Genomic DNA, 19,698 nt, shown 5'->3' on the forward strand with positions numbered 1-19,698 from the left:
TTGTGTGGGAACCATCCGATGATTATCTATGGTATTGCACTTTATAGTGAGTATGCCCCCACCATCTCATCTCATGTAAATAGATATTGTCTATTATTGTTGTGGATGCGACTTTTCACAGTTATCACTACATCTACCACCATGCATGTAAGCCTCTTGCTATTCAATAGCAATAAGGAGTATGAATATGGCACTTTGTGACCGTTTCAAATAGGGTTGGTAATCTTTCCTTATTAAATACCTATGCAAAAACCATCTATCATAATCACAAACTTTAGTGGGTATAAATATCAATATATGCAAACATGGCGGTCCTCATTTTTTGGAGCTAATGATAGAAGTGTATCCCACAACATTTTGGAAAATAGAAATCTTTTACTAATGAATGTATCATGTTAGGGCACTTAAGGTTACATGAAATAGTTATAAAAGGTCTAGTTCCCCCCTCCCCTTCCCCAACCCCAACCCCAACCCTGTTCCCCCCCCCCCCCCCCAACACACACCCACACACACATACACATAGAAAGAGAAATTCCCCACCATATTCTCCTCACCCAAGGCCTTTGAGATGGGGAGAGAGAGCTCAAACTCCCATCATCTTCTCCCATCCATGGTCTTTAAGATAGACAAAGAGAGATATTGAGCACCTCTACCAATTACCTTGGCATCGCTTTTGCATGCATGTCATAAGCATGTGCATGCATGCTTTCCAAAAAAAGGACTTTTCAAATTAAGAATTATTTAAATTTACCACATTGTTATCTCGTTGTACAGTCTCACCAAATGCATCTCTAAGATAATCATTTGGATTTCTTGCACAAATCATTCCCAAATAATCTTTCTCCAAAATAATCTTTTGTTTTTATAGCACTACATCTCTAAGATAGTCATTTGGATTTCTTGAAAAAATCATTCTCGAATAATATTTTTCCAAAATAATCTTTTCTTTTTCTAGCACTATCATGTCAAAGAAATATTCATACATTCTATCACACTTTTGTTCTAATACATAGTGAGCATGTTGCCATATAAGAGAAGCGAGAAAAAACCAAGAGGATCGCTCATATATCCTACATGAACTTTGACACTTCAAAAGTCACTACAACGTTGAAGTTCATGTGCAAAAAGTGAGAGTAGTACGCTATAAAGATGGAAACATGCAAAATCAAATTATTATTCAAGCTCACTCACCTATTATCTAGACTATAGATGGAGACTCAACAAGTTCTCCCTAAAGTTTAACTTTTCCTCATCTATATTCGACCCTCCACAAAGCGATACAATTTCCCTTTAATTTTAATTTGGATTACCCCTCAAGAAAATGAAGAAAAAAATTATATGTATGCTACCTTAATTTGAGTGTGCCAAGTGGGCATCTCCTCCTAGATATGGCATTCTCTTCCACATAATATGGTATTCTTCTATTTTGTCCATCGCATTTAAATATAAAACTAATTCAATATCTTGTAAATCTTTTCGAGTCTTTTTGGATTTTGTAATTCAATTTTTTAATGCCTAAGAGGTTTGAATTGTGGCCTAATCCACCTTCTTATCCTTGTAACATGATACCATGTACCTAAAGAGTCAAAAAAGTATACAAATGATCAAACAAAGCCTACATAAAGATCTTCTACTACATAAACATCATTATTCACTCCAAGAGGAAATTTAATTAGAATTTTTGAAAATAGTTCAATGGATAGGCATAGTCCATATGAAACCCAAAAACCATCCTACATATAAAAACATTACAATTTCCCCTTAACTTTTATTTGGATTACCCCCAAGAAAAAAAAAGAAACAAAAACATATATGGCACCATAAATTGAATGTGGTGAGTGGGCATCTCCCCCTAGCCATGGCTTTCTCTTCCACATAATATGGTGTTCTTATATTTTTTCCATCGTAATTCATTCTAAATGTAAGCCTTGCAATTTTTTCCCAGTCTCTTTTGATTTTGCAATTTCAACTTTTTACTACCTAAGAGGTTTCAATTGCAATTTGGGATGCCTCTACAAATGGCCAAATAGGCTAGGCAAGGCTCTATTGCTTCAAGCACTTACTTTGCTAGTTCTTTTAAATATAGTGAAGATAAAAATAGTGCAACCCTAGGCCTTGCCTCCAACTATTCAACACTTGCTTGATCTAGCTTGTCCAAGAGTTTAGAATGCTATAGTAATGTTTTGTTCTAACAATGGAGTCAAAATGTAGCTCGACCTTTCTCACCTCTATCAAATAGTCCCCCTTGATTGCTCTTAAGCAAGTTGAATAATTAGATAGAGGATGGACTTAGAGTGTGATATTTTATATCTCAATAATTCTACACTGACTCCAATGATACCAAATCGCATCCAAGCATTGTATCTCTCACTTGGACTAGCCATGAAGCTCTCATGATGTACATATGACTTAGACTCATATCACTTGAAGAAGACTCACCGATTAGCATGCAAGTGCTCCTTTTTGTGTGAACAATATCCTTTGTTCATAATGTTGGCTTGCAATTGCCTTCTTCCTTGTGATTTTATGGAGTGAGGAGCTCTTCTCCCCATGAGCCAATGGCATATAGAGAAAATAGAGCTAGAATAGTGAAAAAGAGTTGAGAGATACTAACCCTCTATATGAATCTTGAACTACATCCCTTTCCAACTTAATATGATGTGTTTCAAAAATGAGCTCTCTTTCATAACCAAAAGTATTTCGATACATACAAGCCCCAACCCCAATATTTGTGCATTTTTACGAGTAACTATAGGCCTCAAATCCTATGCCTATTACATATAGGTTAATATGCCTGAGTGGCTCAAAAATAGGGGTTCTTTATCCATAAGTCGCTTAATAATATGATTTGCGAGGCCAAAAAGTGTGGTTTATTGAGTATCGAACTCGTACAGGCTTCTTAAGTGAGTTTGATCGATTGAGCAACTAGTTATGCACATTTCATTTGAATTGACCATGGCCCCACCTCATAAAGAATAAGTATGGTCCAAAATAATCAAATTTGTGGACATCATTCTATAAAATACATTTAAGCAACATGTTTTATATTTCTTAATAGTCAATTCCACAAACAACTATACAACAATAATACCATAGTGCTAAATTTTCACATTTGATGTTCGATAGGATCACATGGTTTGTTAGCCTATGAAGATTTATAAAAAGTACATGGCACTTACAACAAAAAAACTTAAATCAAGCATTGTCCCATCACAAGATGATCACTTGCATAATGATATTTTTCTTGATGTTAACAATTGTTTCATCCAACTTATTGGTAGACAAATAGTAAGAAAATTGGAATTATTTGGTCAATGACTTAGTTATTACAATATTAGGAGAGCTTGGCTTTATGAGACAAAGTGTAATTAAAGTCGTACTTGACACACAAATCAACATATGCCTAAATATTTACAATTTTGTGATTTTGTGTTAGGGATACGGTAAAGCATATGTGTATCATCTTAGTATCTATGCATGCATGTGCATGTATATGTATGTCCATTTATGTGTGCACATAGATAAATAGATAGCTAGATACATACATAATGTGTATCTAATTTTTTATGCATATATGTACATAAATCTGGGTATGTGTATGTATATGGGTATACATATATATTTACATATATCTATGCATATGTATGCAAGAACATGCACATATGTATGTACTCCTCACAAATTTGTGTAAGGTACATGTGCATTCATGCTATGCATATGTATGCACTCATGCACATAATGCATGCATGCATGCATGTCCAATATAAAGATTCTAGGCTTTGATATTTCATAAATTGCTTGTGATTTACATGATCCAACATCTGTACATTTAAAAGTTGTACTTGATGTCTTTGAGATCTTAACTAAGTATGGCTCTCTTTTCTCTTATTGCAAAGGAAGAGCTTTAAAGAAGATACTCCTCTTGAAAAGACATGAAAGCAATGCCACCTTGACCTTTTCCTTCTTTTGTATCATTACTATGTTCACATTCCTCTTTAGGAAAGGAATAACTAATCATGTTCTAGGCATGAATATTCTCACATGTTACCCTCTTTATACTATGAAATCCTTACTTGAATGAGTTCCTAAAGCTCTCATGACTCATTGGAAAAAATTAATGACAATTTTTTAAACTGTGCCATCCCCTTATGAGAAGGGTTTTGTGTTAAATTTTTTATTAGACTCAAAATTTGATGCCAAAGCCCTCGTTCATATTTTGGAAATAAGAATGGAAAACTATTCACTAATACCAAACTCAAGGATTAGTGTTTCAAAAGAGTTGATGACAATCCACTATGAACACAAAAATTAGATATTTTGATAGCACAAAAAATTTGCAATCCTTCATTCGAGAAGTGTGAAAGTGCAAAGGTTCTAGTATGTACATATCCTTTCACATGTAGATCCTACTATGTCAATATCCTTTCAATCACAACATTTGAGACATGTTCTTAACTTCAAAAATGTGATTGATATAAGAGTCCATGCATCATGCATTCAATAATAGACTTTTTGGAACTAATAAGGTGGCCCTTACTTTCATGCTTTAGTCCAAAACTAGATGTTCTTATCTTGTTCCATTTAAACTAAAGACTACATTTCAATAGAAGAGTTGTAATCACTAAAGTACCCTTCCTATTGCATTGTTCAATTGTAAAGTCAAAATGTGCAAGTATGACATTATTATCATGAAAGGGCATGTGGTTGATGTTATAGCATTAAAAAAAGACAAAGTTCATGTAGTAAACCCATTGATAAAGCTTGGCATAATGTCATGTTTAATATAATCAAAATCACAAAAGTGTAGTTGGTTCATTGCCCAAAGTAGGTACACTCAATAATACCATTTATGTTTCTTCATTGCTCTATAATTACATGTGGGAAGGAGAGTTAAACATTGGATTTAAACCTAAATGTTAAGTTTTTCAGTTTTCTTGTTTGCTTAAACAACTAGTATGACAATCAATTCATGCAATAATGTCAACACTTTGCAATGATTTTGACATAGCATAAATTTTTTTTTCTTGAGTCAAAACAACCTAGCTAGGTCTTTGGACATCTTCCTTGTGTTTTTTCAATGTATATTTATTATTTGCATGAATAGTGCTGATGGTCTTATGTCTTCCTTGAGAAATTTGGCATATTTTCTTGAACTAGCTAGATTGCACATGTGCATACACACACACATGCATGCACATGCACACACATGAGTGGAAGATGAGTGCCAACTTGTTAATATGCTCCCAACTTGGCAACTTCTTTAGAGGCCACACACATACTAGCTATCAAAATCTTGCCATACTTACCCATTTGCACTTCATCCTCAACAACAATGGTGAGCAACTACTCTATTAGCACTAGTATGCAAATATAACAAGGAACAAGCCACCATTTGCCCATTTCCTCATGTATCTTGTAAGTTTATTTTCCCAATCCTTACATGGTAGGGCTAGAAATTGTATGTATGTTTTAAGGAACACATAGCACATAGTTTTGGATTTTTCTAGATGTTCAGCTAGGTAAATTGGCACTATATGGGTGACATATGATATACTTTTTACTCTAGATGTATCAGCACCTCATGTCCAACTTCAAATAATATATATTTTTTTCTATTGCACCTAAAATATCTATTCTTGATAGGAGCATTCAAGTATTCCAGTGTCTTCCTAAATTTTAGTGAGAAGAGATAGGTATAATTAGGCCTATATATATATATATATATATATATATATATATATATATATATATATGGGTGCTCATGTTTAAATGTGGACATTACAAAGTGAGCCATTGGAAAGATTTGACTTACAAATATCTACATTAATAGTTGGATTTTCCAAATAACATTAACTCAAGAAAATTAACTATTTATTGTATATTGGTGTCTCGAGATATCATTTTGCTAATTGTTGTTAAGCAAGCAGGGAGTTGGCTTCTTTGGATATGCTTATGACATGTTTAAATCAACTTTATTGATCTTAATGAGTTTAACCTTTTGAGAATTTCATCCTTGATCTTCATTGTACAGAACTAGCCTTGCTACAACTATCAACTACAATCTTGTAAGATGCATAACTTCAAAAATATAGGGCTTTAGTCACCTGCCTCAATGTTGAGCATTTTATTATCTTGTATAGCATGATTGTTTTCTTGGTTTTTCTAGATGAAGATGGCTATCAAAACATTGAACTTTTTATTATCTTGCATAAATTGTTGCATATTGAAACACTTAAGTACTTTTCCAATGTACTCCTTTTAAGATAGATGGAGAATTGTATTGCCTTTGTCTTGCACAAATCCACATGTCAACAATGTGATTAGCATTCCCAAGTCCTTCATGTCAAATATTTCATGCCACCTTTTCTTCAATGCATCCACATCTATGAGTGGCTTCCCATCAATAAGCATGACATCCACATAAAGTATCAAGTCACAAGGTCTCACTCCTAGTACATCCATGAGACCTCATGAATGCATCAAACTTATGATACTACTCCTTAGGAGCCTGTTTCAAACCATATAAGCTCTTTTGGATCCTACATACCAATTATTCCTTGCCATCCACAACAAGACCTTTTGGCTGCTGCATATTATAAATAGATATCCTCAAGCAAATCCCCATGTAAGAAAGGTAGCTTAACACCCATGTGTGCACATTCTATATCTTCCTTGGCAACCAATGTAAGTATCATACAAAGAATGGTTATCTTGACTTCTAGGGTCGATAAGATATCATGAAAGTCTATCCCCTTCTCTTGCCTGAATCCCTTGGTTCTAGTCTTGCCAATGCAGCAGATGGAGATACTTTTAGTTTATAGACCCAATTGCATGGTATTGTATGCATGCCCTTTGGCAAAGGAACCAACTCCTAAGTAGTGTTCTTGAACAAAGAGTCCATCTTTGATTGCATAGAATATATCCCATTATGACTGTAATCCCTAGTTAGCACCAACATAGCATGAAGGCTCACCACGATATGTAAGTATGACATAGCCAAGAGATGGTGTGTATCTCTATGGGGGTCTAGAGACTATTATAGAGTGTCTCAACACTAGCTCAACTTGAGCCCCTAGCTATCCCAACTATCTATCCTACCCAATGTGAGGCATCCACCTATGTATGTTACTCCCACCTCAACATTTTCTAGCTTATCAAAGCCCCGAATCACGTGGGACAGATTGTACATTCTACTCATATAGTGAGTGTTCAACCTCCTAGAACACTATCTTGTCTATGTTAATTGTCTATACTGGTTGTTTATAGATTTTATCCTCATTGAAGATAACATCATGATTACACACTACATTCTTAGTTTTAGAATCCTAAAGATGGTAACCTATCTCAGTTAAATCACCGTGTCCAAGGAAATGCACTTCTTGGATTTAGGTCAAGCTTGTTTCACTTATCCTTAGAGATATGCATGTAAGTCTTACATTAAAACACCCACAAGTGATCATAAGAAGGTCTCTTGCCAAATCACACCTCTTCCGGAACCTTTCCATCCAATAGTTTGCTAGGTGACATATTAATTAAATGAATAATTGCCTTAATAGTTTTAATCCAAAAACCATATATGTGACTTAGGTTAGATAGCATAGTATGAACCCTTTCTTGGATTGTCTTATTCATTTTCTCAACCACCCCAATTTGAGCCATGTTTTCTAGAGCTACTAGCTCTCTTTTAATGCCACATATATCAGAAAGGTTCTTAAATGCATGAGAGATATGCTCTCCACCATTATCAATCCTCGAGCATTTTAGCTTCTTTCCTGATTGATTTTTTGCATAAGCTAAGAACTTTGGGAATGCATCAGAGATCGTTAATGAAAGTAACAAAGTAATATACTTTACGTAAAGAGACTATAGGCATAAGTCCACATACATCACTATGTACCAATTCCAAACGGTCATATCTTCTAGTACCAACACCCATTTATGTCAAACTTTAGTCTATTTGCTATAAAAGTAATATTTACACATTCAAAGATTAGAAAAGATAAAAGATAATAAGTATTGCAGACGTGAAAGAAGTTTCCATTAGGGAAAATTTTGACTTGAAAAGGGCTTTTTGATTAGTGTTCTAATTACAAGATTAGTGAACATACCAATAGACATTGCCGTATGTGGTCCAATGTAATATTTGACTTTCTACTAATTTATCTCTAGGAGTCTATAGCAAAAAGTAAAATGTCATTCTCTCTATTTTTATCCTTCTTCTCTAGTTCCCTTTCTCTTTGTATCATCTTTCGTTTATTTTCCCTTCACATTCTCTATTTTCTCATATTTCTTCTCTTGCTCTTCTCCTTGGGCTATACTCTCCTTATTAGTAATATATTCAATGTGGACATCTATATCCTTTGTCTTGGATGACATGCGTTATGTAACCAGCCTTCCTCCTTGAATAGGGCAATAAAAACCCAATTAAGCACTATTTACAGCAATTAACAAATTCACAAAATTAAAATGCACACTTTACCATATAATCTTGGACATTGGACACCTTGTTGGCCCCCAAAACAATTGGCACCCCTTCAGGTATTTATTTATCTTAATTGAAGAAGAAGTTGATGTACAATGGGATTCTCCCAATCCCTTTCGGTATTCCAACTTCCCTTGCTATCCAAAATGACCAACAAGTCTTCAATTTGATTTGCCCCTTGATTCGAGCAATCAATTGGCCTTCACCCACTTTGATGGAGATGGAAAATGCTCCAAATTCATTGATTTGTTGGTTCCTCTACTTGAATTTGACTAAAAACAGCTTGAGCCCTATTGAATCCAAGTCTTGGAGCTTCCAATTTCTAGCACGCTTCCCAAAGTTATTGCTAAACCCTAATTTAAGGATTTACAGTAGCAAAATTTGAAATTTCTTAGCATCTAGTGATCTCAATGTTGTAATCTTTGAAGCAAGGCTGTAGAAAGGCTGGGACATGAGAGAGAATGCTGAGAAGGGAGAAGATTTAGACTTTCTTCACGAAGAACTGAAAAAAATCTGTCATTTATGGCTATTGCCCCGTCTCAACGGCTTGTAGATACAAAGAACTAAAGAAAATCAATCATTTACTGTTGTTGCCTTGTCTCAACGACCTATAGATGCTGTCATCTATTGTTCATTAGTCTTCTCTTGCCATTGGCTACCTCAAAAGATCCTCCAATGGTTGGCTGCAAATCAAACCAGTAGCATCTCCTCCCTCTCTCTTGTAAGTTGAATACCTAAATTGGCTAGGCAACTTCCATTCCCAAGTGTCTTTGTGCCATCTTTGACCATCAGATTGGTGTTATGTATCATTAAACACCACTTCTCTAGTGTCACCAAATTGACACTTATGGCCAAATGAATGATCTAGGCCAACAATTGGTACCGATACCACCAAGTACCTGTGCGGCATAACTTATAGCAACTTTTTCCTTTGATATCTCATGATTTTCTTGGGTCTCGGGCTCATAAATTTACTATAACCCCAATTACATCTCACATGTACAACATTTACTTAGGCCAAAAAAATTTGTATACTCTGCCACATTGGAATATTTATTTATATATACATAATATCTCATGTGATGTGTACTGAATTCAAATAATTGAGTAAAGCTGTTTTGTTTTGTTTCTTGAAACACACGACTCTTAATTTTTGTTTAACGTACGAACGCATCGAAAGTAGTAATACATACGGATACGAGTTACGTTATTGCTTATGCACAATCGCAAGTGAAGTACTATGCGTTGAATTATGTTAATGTATGTGAATGCGTCATTCACGTACCACACATTATCGTCACACTTACACAATCACAAGTGCAATACTACGCATTGAATTATGTTAACGTATGCGAATGCGTCATTCACGTACCACACATTATCTCACACTTATACGAACCACACATTTATTTAATAAATATTTATTTATAAGGACAAAGTAGAATATCTTATATTCATCAACAAAAATACATCCGATGGCTGCTAGTAATGGTAGATACAAAAATTCGATAGCCAATAAGAACTCTCAATTGTTCCTTGGCTTTTTCATAGGTGGAGAGGAGGGGCCATCTTTCGATGAAAATATAAGTTCCTTCTTTGCTTCAAAAATGATGCACTCCCCCTTCAACTCTTTCTCCAGGAGAAGCGGATCTGACACTTTAGCAAGGTCATCTAATGTAGTAAGCACACACATTGCTCCACCACGCGTTTGGTCAAACAAGTAAAAAAGCTTTGACCGCTTGATTAGCACCACCTTCTCCAAGCTAGATGTCACAGGTATCACTCGAAAAGGTCCAAACTTGGTCAAAGCTCGAATTTTCATGATTATTTATTGCCCTCCTGGTGAGCACTTATTATGGAAGACCACCAAGTCTGCAACAAGGTTGCCAATGTACTCCTTCAGAGTTGAATCTTTCCGTCGATCCACATGTCGAGCTCCTCCTTGCCTTGATGCAAACTCATCTATATACAGTATGTCCTGAATGACAAATTCAAATCAAACAATATATGTAGCGACTAACCTAGAGTTATCAGAAAGCAATGAAACTGAACCGTAGGATGCATTGGGTCCCCCGAGGTCCACCGGTGAAATCTTGGCCAAAAATGATGCCTGCAGTTGCCCTATCTGCCCCAGACGCCAGACTTTGGATAGAGCAGCTGTTGTAGGCATCATTTTTTGCTAAGATTTTACCAGGAAAGTGGCCGCAGACGCCAGACTTCAGACAGGGCAGTTGCAGGCATCATTTGTTGTCAAGATTTCACTGGTGGACCTCGGGGGACCCGACGCACCCTACCGTCAAGTTTCATCACATAAAAATATATGGTAGTTAGAAATCTCACCTTCTCTAGATCATCTTGTATCTTCATTTCCTCGTGTGTCAGTGAGACACCTCTTTGGGCAGAGGGATCTACAAACTCCTTGGTAGGAAGCTGGGGTCTTGGTCCGAACAAATCATGCTGTAGTGCTTCAAATTCAGCATCTGGCACAAGGTAATCTTCTTCAACCGAGGTAATATGCTCTTGTGCTGCTATGATGGCACTCACTATATCTAAGCTTGTGCCATCATATCTTCCAATGTCTGCCATTGTCGGATGCACATCCATGTAATCATAATTGATCAGGTCTTCCATTGAATCCTTGACTAGGATGGAAAACAACTCTTCTTCCTTCATTTCCAAGTATGGCAACACATTTGATAGAAGCAAGTATTGTACACCATCTACTTCAATGGGCATCAAGAAGGCAAGGTTGGGTTTGTCGACTTGTGGCTGTTCTGAAGAAGATGGCACCATGAGAGCCAACCCTTACACCCGATATTCCTCTTCAACATTTATGAGCTCTTCAATCAGTTCTTCTCCCGTGTATGTGATAGCAACAACCTGTGGAGTTCTATCTTCATTGCTCTCCTCCTCTAGGGGTGTAGCCAATGCAAAGAGGTAAATTGCTAATGTGCAATTACACTCCACGAGATCCAAAGGTGATGTACCTGGTACACTGGCCATGGAAACAATGCATATTGTGTGCGAAGGATCCACATGGATCAGACACCTATTCACCACTTTTTTGTGATTCTTTCTTGCCTAAAATACCATGAGTTGTTCCAGAGGCACCCAAGTCATGTCAGATCCCTCGATGGAGTATGTGCAGGTAGCAATGGTGCTCACAAAGTCTTCCAAAACCTGAAGGGGGGGATCTAGCGATGAGAGCACTCTTTCAAGGTTGAAGTTTTTAGAGAAGACTTGGAATATCTCATCAGCTTGGTTGGCAAATATAGTCTCGTGGATCCACTCATCAAAGTGTGCGCGAGCATCCATCGTAGTAGGTAGGAGGGATGTGGTGGATATAAAGAGATGAAGAGAGAAAGTGTGAAATGAAACAATGAAACAAGAACTCAACTAGTTCTACCTTAAAAACCTTAAGTTTTAAAAAATTAAGGGCTGTTCGCATACGATATTTAGTTATGGCTTTACTTACGTCTTTGTAAAGTTTACATGCATATGTAAATGTGTTGATGTGGAAAGTGTATAGTAAGTGTATGATTTTGCATAAATATCATAATTTTTAAATATTGCAAGTTTGCAAGCGACAATATTCTATTGGCCAAAAAAAGCCAAAAAGTTATAGGTGTTGGATATTACAACTTGTGGTGTTGGGATTTTTAGGGAGACTCTACAATTTCTAAAATATGTGGAGCCACAACTTTCTGCTGGTAATAGTATCCTCAACTCGGCTTCGAATTTTCCTGCCATCTAGTTTAAAATAGAAGCTAACATGTGGATTCTGCATTAACATTGTAATTTCTTGGCGCATTATACTCAAGGGCCAATCATCCTCCATTTGCAATACTTGGGACTCGCGGCCCTCACAAATGACAGTAACATCCACAACTGCACTTTCACGCATGTCTTGATCAAGGCATAACCATTTACCCTTGAGCATCCTCCATCTATGATACTTGAACAGTAGGCATAAAGTCTGTCATGTGACAAAGTACCTATAATTGGAAAGGAAAGTTAGCCGATTCATCCCAAAGTAAGATAATAGTTAACTAAGAGAGAAAAATTTTACATGAAAGCCATGTCCCTTGTTGTGACTCAACACTCCACTGTGTCAAGACTATGAGTTATTTTTTATGTCCAAGTTTTGCCTAGAATCCTTATTACATAATCCTGTGATGCACTTTTTATGGTGTATGTGCTTTTGGTATATCTCAAACCCTTACATTCCTTGAACTTGTGTGCAAAAATTGCAATCGGTATGAATCAGCTTAGATGTACATTCTTTGAGCCGGTGCTTGGCTTCATAGAATTCAATATGTCTACTGAAATTTGTGTGCTACACATGTGCAAAATGTCACTACTACACAATGGCCATTCTATGCTATTGAGATTCGATATGTGTACAGACTCAAGGGTTCCATATTCTCGACTCCCCTTGGGTAATTTGTACTTGGAGTCATAGAAAAAAACAAGGTCCTCAATGAGCTGCTTAGGTGTACGCCCCTCAAAGAGAAATCTACCAATTTTGAGGTGATAACACTTAAAAGAACTAGTGAAACTCTCAACATTTTGGCACTCACAGTAATCCGAAGGGTATATTTCTGTAAATACGAGACAAGTTGTTACATAGGTATCGTGAAATTTCTCATTCTCAATGAGTTGCAAATACTTACTATTTGCAATGTTTCGTTGAAAGGGCACAATGGGTGCAATATGTATTTGTTTTTGCATGAATACATGTTATACAAACGCCTCCATTACAAGGTGAGAATCAACATTCCTTTGTCTTAGAGCTAAAATTTTACCCTTCCAGTGCTTTGATACATCTGCAATTGCATATGCTTTCGCCCTGAAAGCTCCCTTCATACTTGGATGCATATGTACCCAAGACGAGCAATGATATGTATCAGTGATCCAATTCCCTTATTCATATTTTCTGTTATGTACTTCTATCGAGAGAATACTTGTTCTTCTCTCAGGCATTATAACCTACGCATTAGATGTAAAGAAGTATATATTAACCCCTAAATAATAAGCATTTTAAGTATGTCTAGTAATCACCAATATGCCATACAAATCAACATCGCATTAAGAGATGATTACACTTTTGTAAACATACATAAACATCGATATCGAAACGCATGTGGATATACATTGACACAAAGTATAGATTCAATTTCAAGGCATCACTTTAATCATACCATTTACATGAAATATAATGAAAAGAATAGCATAAGAATACTAAGAGAATTTTGCCAAAATAAATTTTATTATAATGAAAAGGAGTCTGATTTGACTCAATACATTGTATGAAATGTGGGTATTATAGAGTAGTTGTTACAAGGATAGCAGCCACATGGCATGAAATCTTAATAGACACATTGGATTGACACCTGAGATATTCTAAGACTTAACACATTGTGTGTTATATGGATGATATGATACAAGAGTTTCATGGATCATTGCCAACAATTGGCATGGAGATCCAAATGGACGCATAGGACCAATAAAGCAGAGGATTTTTGAACCATCGACTTTCAGCAGATCCATATCATCTAGCACAAAGGAATCACTCACCACATCAAAATAGTTGATCGAGAATTATGTGCTTCACCTAAACCTTGTACAATACATGCATGTACAAAAAAATACATGCATGAATCCCTTTTAACAAAAATACTTGCATGGATCCCTTTTAGCAAAAAATATCTAGATAACTGCATGAATAGAAGCAATACAAAACAGGGCCAATTTACCTATAAGTTGATCTGCTAAAAATAAGATTGAATCGTTGCTAATCAAAATCCATTGTAAATTATGGACATAAGAAAACATCAATCCCATCAAACATAAAAGTCTCTAATTAAATGCATAAATCTTGGCACCACAAAATATGGCAGATTTACCTATAAATTGAGCTACAGAATCTTTGCTCTACCTTGTGTTAAGTGCTGCAACAATAATTGATCCTTAAGTTAGAACTAGCATCAAACCCTATTGTAAAGATAGTGGAAAAGAGATAATGCAAAGAAGAAGAAAGAGAGAGTGTGTGAGTACGCGGGAGAGAGAAAGAAATGATCACCTATCTAATCTTGCCCAAATTGATCTCTGCAAAAGACAATAGCAAGAATTAGATTTACATGAAGGTATATTGAAAAAACAGTAGAAAAGAGGAAATACAGAGAGAGAAAGAGAGAGGGAGAGAGAGATGAGCACTTATGCAATGTCACCCAAAATGATCTCTGCAATAAAACAACAAGGGTTATAACTAACATTATGTTGTCAGCAAAAAAAAAAACCAAACAGAGAGAGAGATTAACACCTTTGCCTCTTCTCCAAATAAACTCTGCAAGAGAACAACAATTAGAACCAAATCAAATTCTATTGAAAACACAACATAAAAGAGAAACAACACATAGAGAGAGGGGGGAGAGAGAGAGAGAGAGAGAGAGAGAGAGATGAGCACCTCTGTCTCCTGCCCCAAACAACCTCTGCAATAAAACAACAATAACAGTAAGAAACGACATCAAACCCTATTGAAAAAATAGCAAACAAGAGAAAATGCAAAGAGAGATGGACATCTATGTTTTGCCCAAAATCCGGAGCTGCATGGAGAAGAAAGTGCAGAGGTAAGCATAACGCTCAAAACCCTAATCACTCTCAGCAGGGAGCTTCAATGGAGACGAAAATTCACGAGTATAGAGAAGAGAGGGAAAGTGGTCTATTGCTCAACTTTTGGGTCAAACTGATTTCGTAAGAGGATAAAAAACCGAAATTGAAAATTCTCCAAAAAAGGGGGAAATACGAGGTGAGAGAAACTCAAATTTTGTGTACTATTTATTCTCCCTTTTTTTAAATCCCCCACTACCCCTTTTTTAAATAGAAAACCCAAGATTTGGAGAGAGAAGATTCACCCTCCATGGATGTCAACATCTAGCCTTCCTATTGGACAATCCAAAAGGCCCACATCTTAAACTATATTATTTTTAAGGGCCCATTTGTGAGTTTATTTTTTTCCTAATGCATTGTGGAATTTACTTCCTCAGAGTGACCATCTATGTGTAGATGGAAGGATGGTGAGAATTTGAGCATGGTACCCATATTCTCAAGCAACCCCTTCTAGAATAAACTGGTCATTTGGGGGTCTCAATCACTAAAGATCAATTTTGGCCTGCCATGATACCTAAAGATGTGCTACAAAAACAACTGTGTCATATGATCAGCCTTTATTTTCTTTCTCACCAAAATGAAATGGGCTTGTTTGCTAAACCTGCAAATGATAGTCCATATCTCCATATCCCATCATTCCCATGTAGGTGTCTTAGGAAGCTAAAAAATAAAGTCCATTGCAATGCTCTACCAAGGCCTATCTAGAATAGGCAAGGGCTGCAACAAACCTAACATATTTTGTCTATCATGCTTTAACTTCTAACATACGATGCATGTCTTAACAAACTATTCTACATCATGCCTCAAAGCTTGCCAATAAAAGAAATGCTTCACCGCTTTGACTATGGCATTAATACCTCTGTGTCTTGCATACGGAGGAGCATGACTTTCAATGATAACTCTAGCCCTCTACTTTGTGACACATAGTCATCCATGCATCATAAAAAATCCATCTCTTAGCACGAAGTGTTCATGCCTTTGGCCATTGCAAAGCTCATCATAAGCATTAGCGAAGTTCGAATTAGCAACATATTGCTCTTTCATGGCATCCAATTCAGTGTGATAAACCATACTAACCGTTGAAATTTGTGGCTTACGTGATAGTGTATCAACCGCCATAACATTCTTTTTACCATCAATATGTACAATCTAAAAATGAAACATGAAGAGAAAAATTGCCCATTTCATATGCTTCTTTGACAACTTTGTCTACATCAAAAAGTACCTCAAAGTTTGGTGATCTGTCTGCACTATAAAATCAGACCCCAACAAATAATGTTTCAACGTAGAAAGTGCAAGAATTACAGCCAAGAGCTTTCTCATAGACCTGCAAATTCTTTTCTTCACCATGGAGTATTCGGCTCTCATAACCCACAACTCAGCCATCGTCCTGCACAAGAATAGCCCCAATGCAATTACCACATGCATCACATTGAACAATGAATGACTTCCTTAGATCAGGCAACACAAGCACATGATCTAAAGTCATTGTTTCCTTCAACTTTTCAAATGTTGAAATTTCCACTGTCGTCCATCTAAATGGCACATCCTTCTTCTACAAGGCATGCAATGTAGATTCAACTTTAGCAAACCCGCATACATACTTACTATAGTAATAACATAAACCTAAGAAGCTGTGGATCTCATGCACATTCCCTTTCAAGAAAGTAATTGCCTTTCAAATCTTTGAGGACTTCGTGAAGTTCCCCCCTGAATAGGCTACATCCAATTACTGAATGAAAGTCAAAGCTTTCTGTCTATCTCGTACACCATTGAAGGACTCAAACTTCACTGCTTTTCCACCCTAATCATAGCCTTTTGCTTCCCCTTTGGGTATCAAGTTGTCATACACTAGCTATTGTAGAAAGGGTACATTTGCTAAATTTACATCAAAACCAATGCCAAGCGGAGCATTTGCATGACTAGCATTCATTCCTTGAGTCCCATTAGCATTCAGGGGTGCAGATACAGTACCAAACATGCTACTTTTGTCCCAAGCCATCAAGCTAATGTTGCCATACATAGTGTTTTGCATATTTCTAGCCATACCCGAATGCATTAGGCCTTGCACACCATGCATTGGTTGCTACATACCATAGGGATTTGTGCCATACATTCCCGTATGTAGTCCTTGTCTAACCATAGCATGAAAAATTTTGCTTCCACCAAAATTTCCTGGCTACTCCATCATAGCATGCATTCTTGACTATCCAAAAATCCATTGGATTTGCACTTCCATGATGGCCTTGCATTTGCATTCCTTGCCCTGCAGGTACCAACTGTTTTATTTCATTAACATCTGCACTTTAAATGAAGGGTTTGGCATTATCTTCAATGCATCTTGCTATCTCAACATTTTTAGCTTGTTGTCCATGGTTTGAGCCTTTGTCCAAAGTCAGAGGCATTGCATTTCCTTCATTCCTATGTGAATGTTCATACTGAGAGGCATTATCACTGCTTGAGTCCATCTCATTGTATAAAGATATATTGTTGTAATTTCTCAGCTGAGAGTAAAAATTAGCAGTAGCAAAAAGCTTTGGCTTGCAATCAGGTGTATCAGGCCCACCAAATCAAGGGATTGAGTGGTATCCCAAGGATGGAACCATGAAACCAACCTTCCTCCTCAAATAGGGTGGTAAATAACCTAATTAAGCACTATTTACAACAATTAACAAATCCACAAAATTGAAATGCACACTTTACCATATAATCATAGACATTGGACACTGTATTTGGCCCCAAAACTGGTGCCCCTTTTGGTATTTATTTAACTTAATTGAAGAAAAAGTTGATGTACAATGGGATTCTCTCAACCCCTTTCGATATTCCAACTTCCCTTGCTGTCCAAAATGACCAAAAAGTCTTCAATTTGATTTGCCCCTTGATTCAAGTAGTCAATTGGCCTTCATCTGCTTTGATGGAGATGGAAAATGCCCCAAATTCATTGATTTGCTGGTCCCTCCACTGGAATTTGATGGAGATGGAAAATGCCTCAAAAGGTCGGTTGACTGCAAATCAGACCAGCATCATCTCCTCCCTCTCTCTTGTAGGCTGAATACCTAAAATGCCTCTCTCCAGCCTCTAAAGACGTTTGTTAGACTTGCATGGATATTTGTTGACAAGTGGTAGCCTTCTCAAATGGTTTTTCTAGCATTATCCATAATTAAATATTAGTTTTTAGTTTTAAATATTTAAATTCAATCTAATAATTATTTCAGTGCCTTGAAAAATAATCTGACTTGCCAAGAAATAAGTTGGCTAAGCAACTTCCATTCTTGAGTGTCTTTGTGTCATCTTTGACCATTAGATTGGAATTAGTAGGTACCATTAAACGCTACTTCTCTAGTGTCACCAAGCTAACACTTATGGCCAAATGAATGACCTAGGCCAACAATTGGCACCAGATACCACCAAGTATATATGCGGCATAACTTATAATAACATTTATCTTTGACTTATACCTTTGACATCATGTGATTTCCTCAGGTTCTAGATTCATAAATTAACTCTAACCCCAATTATACCTCACATGTACAACATTTACTTAACCATCTGATTAAAAATTGATCCACATGTTTAATGAGGTTTCAAAAACACATATTCTCATTACATGTTTTCTTCTAGTGGGAATATTAGGATATCATATGTGTTCCTGTCAGTTGTGTGAGTTGGCACAAGCAACTTGTCAGTGAATGCCAATGGCCAAAAGGTGACAGGTGGGCACCACTTGTACCGATACAAATTGTACATTCATATATGAATAAAGATAATGAAGAATATGGGTATCATTGTACCCATCAAAAAAATCCTCTTTTGTGCTTCCTCTTTCTCTTCACCCACATGCGCTCTCATTGCATTAATCCCACCATCACTTTCTCTCATTTGGTATCAAAGTTGTGTTCATGGGAACTTGTGGCTGAAGTGAGGAGCATGAGAAGTCAAGCTTTGTCTTGAGACCAAGGATTTTGAGCTTCATTGTAACATTTGTGCTTATTATTTGAATTGGAAAGGGATGCTAATCTCACTATCGAGCTCTCCATTTAAGTCAAATAGGACTTGAGGCTCAATTTTGGTGTTCCCTTAGCTTGTTTTGGAAGCAATTGGGCAGCCAATACTAGTTGGATTTATTAAGGAGTCAAATAAGACTTGAGGCTCAATTTTGGGGTTCCCATAGCCTATTTTGGAAGCAATTGGCCAGCCAATACTAGTTGGATTTATTAGGGAGTGTACCTTAAAAAGTATAATAATTCCATGTGCAACGAATAAAGAGGTTACTTTATTTCATAAAATTTATAGGATTACCTTTACAAAAGGGGTTTTTAAACTACAACTTGGACAAAAGCTATAGGTTTCACAAGGAAAAGGGGTCAGCCTATTGCCTTAAAACATATAAATGAAGAGTGTTTTTAAATACCCTTTAAACATAGGTGATATGGATTATTTCTTACAAGTACACTCCCTAGCTAGATTCAAGGCAAAATAGTTTGATTTGGAAATGCTAGAGAGGAGATTTTGGTCTATGTATCTAATTTATGCAAACCCAGGGA

The sequence above is a fragment of the Lygodium microphyllum genome, chromosome 24 (genome assembly GCF_053477565.2).
Source record: "Lygodium microphyllum isolate KBCC chromosome 24, Lygodium_microphyllum_v1.1.10, whole genome shotgun sequence".
NCBI classification, from domain to species: Eukaryota; Viridiplantae; Streptophyta; class Polypodiopsida; order Schizaeales; family Lygodiaceae; genus Lygodium; species Lygodium microphyllum.